The 4,160-nt window shown below is 40.2% G+C and overlaps 1 pseudogene; it reads left to right on the forward strand.

Annotated features, from left to right (window-relative positions):
• Positions 1 to 597: 597 nt before the first annotated feature.
• Positions 598 to 1,697, forward strand: LOC102956591 (annotated as a pseudogene).
• Positions 1,698 to 4,160: the final 2,463 nt, after the last annotated feature.

Raw genomic sequence — 4,160 nt, forward strand, 5'->3', positions numbered from 1 at the left:
AGAGAGAGAGAGAGAGAGAGAGAGAGAGAGAGATCTTAAGCAGACTCCATGCTCAGTGCAGAGCCAGATCCCAGGACGACCCTGGGATCATGACCTGAACCAAAATCAAGAGTCAGACACTCAACAAATTGAGCCACTTAGACCCCCAAAGTCAAAGTATTTTAAGTTTGGTTGGAAAATAGTAAATTTTGGATTTGATTCTAGAAATACATGGTAACATTTAATATTGTTGAAGTACCCCCACTATTAATTGCATTCCCTTTATTATTAGTTCATAAAATACATATTTGGCAATGTATTTGAAAAGGTATAATGAAATGCACTATTTAAGTGCAAGTATTCTGACAATTCTACATGTGTTGACAGAGTAGACCGATATTATTGAGTTAGAAAATGGCCTTATGTTGTAAGTTTCCATTTAAAAATAAGATGATCAGGTCCCTGGGAGCAAGACGGGTCATTGGGGCAGACAGCACAGAGAGGGGCTCAGGGGGAACTTGGTGCACCAGACCTTGCAGCTTAATAGTCACCCTTGGTGTCTACAGCTCCCTTTTTCCTTTTCCCCTGATGATGAGATCCAGCAGCCAGAAGTTAACGATGTCTAGTCTCAAGATCTATGCCAGAGAGATCTTTCACCCTCATGGGAATCCCACCGTTCAGGTTGATCTCTGTACCTCAAAAGTGACAACTGGTGTTTATGAGGCCTTAGAACTCCTTGACAATGATGTAAACATGCTAGAAGGGGAAAGGCGTCTCAAAAGCTGTTGAGCACATCAACAAAACTATTGCACCTACTCGCCTTAGCAAGAACCTGAACAAGAGAAAGATTGAGTGATGATAAAGACAAATGGAATAGACAGAGGGGTGTCTCTGTCTATCTTCAAACCTGGAGCTGTTGAGAATGGGGAACGGGGTGCCCCTGTAGCTCCACATTGTTGACTTGGCTGGCAAGTTTAAAGTCATTGGTATGATCAACAGTGCTGGCAAAGAGCTGGCCATACAAGAGTTAAGATCCTCCCATTTGGTGCAGTAAATGTCAAGAAAACCATATGCATCAGATGGAGGTTCACCACAACCTCAAGAATGTCATCAAGAAGAAATATGGGAAAGATTCCACCAAATGTAGGCAATGGAAGCATGCTTACTCCTAACATCCTAGAAAATAAAGAAGCCCTGCAGCTGCTGAAGAATGGAATCGAGATAGCCACTTACACCAGTAAGGTCACCATTGGCATGGATGTTGCTGCTTTGGAGTTCTTCAGAGCAAGGAAAGTGAGATCTGGACTTCAAGTTGCCTGATGACTCCAGTAGGTACATCACATCTGACAAGTTGAACCAACCTGTACAAGTTCTTCATCAAGGAAATCTTGCAACTGCCTCTTGCTTAAAGTGAACCACATTGGCTCCATGACCAAGTCATGACCAAGTCTTCAGGCATGACTAAGTCTTTTCAGGCATGTGAGCTGGTCCAGGAAATACATGGGGCTTCATGATGGTGTTACATACCTCTGGGGAGACTGAAGACACCTTCACTGCTGGCATGGTGGGTGGGGATCTGCTCAGGGCAGATCAAGACTGGTATACCTTGCTGATCTGAGCACTTAGCCAAGTACAGCCAGCACCTCAGAAATCAAGAGGAACTGGGCAGTAAGGCTAAGTTTGCTATCAGGAACTTCAGAAACCCTATAGCCAAGTAAACTCTGGGCAGGCAAGCCTCTGAGCCCTTCAGTCACTACTGGGCTGATTAGACCTCTGGAACTCTCTTGGAAACACCAGCTCTGTAATCATATAATTGACCCAAATCACTATTTTTCTGACCTTGAGTCTCATCAAGTATCTGGAGCCATGTGTACCCACAGTGTAATCTCAGAGGTATCCAAATGGCAAAACCCCTAATAGTTTTGTGTGCAAAAGAAAAGAAAGACCTCAGTGACCGATTAAAAGTACTAAGTACTAAAAAAAAACCACAAAAAACTATTAACCATGTTTTGAGATAGAATGATTTGCTTGTGTAATTGTGACATCTTAATTTCTGAAATTCTTTTGTGAGCTCTAATATGTTACACTATATACAACCCGATCATACAGCTCCATGATTTTCACAGAAATTTCTATGTAATCAGAAATAGGTAAAGAATAGGCCTTTGCCAGCATTCTAGAATTCCCTTTAATGTTCCTTCCAATCACAGTCCCACTATCTTTCTTCAAAATAGACACTATTCTGAATTCTGACATAATACCATAGTCTTGGCTGCTTTGTACTTTAAAAAAACTTTTTTAATATTAATTATTTTTTGGGCGCCTGAGTGGCTCAGTCAGTTAAGTGTCTGACTTCGGCTCAGGTCATGATCTCACGGTTAGTGGGTTTGAGCCCCACATCGGGCTCTGTGTTGACAGCTCAGAGCCTGGAACCTGCTTTTGATTCTGTCTCTCCCTCTCTCTGCCCCTCTGCCGCTGACACTCTGTCTCTCTCTGTCTCTCAAAAATAAAGAAACAGTAAAAAAAAAAAATTAAATATTTTTGAGAGAGACAGAGCTTAAGTGGGGAAGGGGCAGAGAGAGAGGGAAGGAAACAATTCAAAGCAGGCTCTGGGCTCTGAACTGTCAGCATAGAGCCTTATGCGGAGCTCGAACTCACAAACTGTGAGATCATGACCCGAGCCAAAGTCAAACGCTTAACCAAGTGAGCCACCCAAGTGCCGCATTGGCTGCTTTGTACTTTATCTTGGAATCATATAGCATCTATTCATTTGGATCTAACCATAGTTACTTGACATGCTGTTTGCGTGATCCATCCTCATTTTTGAGTTATTTCTCTGTAGGTCATGTATTTTCATGGCTTGTGTACTAATATACAAAAATTTATAGATAAATCCAACTGATCATGAACATTTGGGTTATTTGGAATTTTGACTATTAAGAAGAATATTACAAAGCATCAAAAACATCAATGTAAAACATCAAAAACATTCTTGAATATGAAATCATCATTCATGAGCATGTATTCCTATTGTGATAGGATTTAATTAATTAATTAATTAATTAAACCCTATTGCTAATTCTAGGTTTCTAGGAATGCAAGCATGGGGAAGTTCTGTACTTTGAGTTGAAAGTTGGAAGATCTATGCACCAGGAGTCAAAATGAACAACGACAACAACAAAAACCCATGGCCATTAAAGGCACTGTAGCACAGCTTTGAAACATCTCCCATCCCTGAAATTAGCTTCATTGAGTTAATTGTTCAAAATTATCTATAGAATAGTGTCAGTATAAACATTACTGGCCGAACAACTCAGGGGAAAATTAGTCCTACAAATAGGCCTGCAATACATGAGCAAAGATGTAGTACATGTTTACTAATTGTAGCTTTGCTAAAACACCAAATAATAAAACACAAAACCAAACAAAAAATAGAAAACAACAAAAATATCCTATCCTCAGTTACCCTTAGTTACATGTAGTCCTAATGAAAAGAAAGACCATAATAGCTAGCTTTGTGAATATGCCTGGGCCCAACAACATGGGCTCCCTCTCAACTGAGCCTGTAATATTGCCGCTGAATGCTGAATGCTCAGTCAATAGGCAGTAGAGACTAAGCCTTAGGTATGGCCTCTTCCTTTGAGGAGTTCAGTTCGCCAATGTGTAGACTGTGATCGATTGATTACATTGGATCCTTTCTACTCCTGAATGGCAAATGATTCATTCATTTTGGATTGATATATATCCTGGGTGATCAAGACCTACCTTAAAGCTCTCCTCAGTTTGGCTAAACTTCAGACACTTTTCTTCCAGACTATCAGCCCCTAACCTTTCTTTTTTCTTTTTTTTTTTTTTTTATAGCATTTACTTTAGAAAACTTTCAATTATAAATTTTTGTTCTGTCCCTTTGAAATGTATGCAAACTTTCTCCCCAACTCTTTCCAGTTTTGTAACTCAGGAAATGTCTGTCTAAGGACCTAAGAACAATCTCTTTGAAATGTAAACATCAAAGGAGATCATTCTCCTATTACCTAGTCGCTGAAGGAGGGTAGGAGCCAAACTTCAATTAGCAGCAATTAGCAAATGTAGAAAGATTGAACACAGAGAAAAACATTTGCAATCTAAGGAATAACTCAATGTGCTGGACATATACCACTGATGACCCTACCCCTACGGTCCTC

Source organism: Panthera tigris, chromosome B1 (genome assembly GCF_018350195.1).
Source record: "Panthera tigris isolate Pti1 chromosome B1, P.tigris_Pti1_mat1.1, whole genome shotgun sequence".
NCBI classification, from domain to species: Eukaryota; Metazoa; Chordata; class Mammalia; order Carnivora; family Felidae; genus Panthera; species Panthera tigris.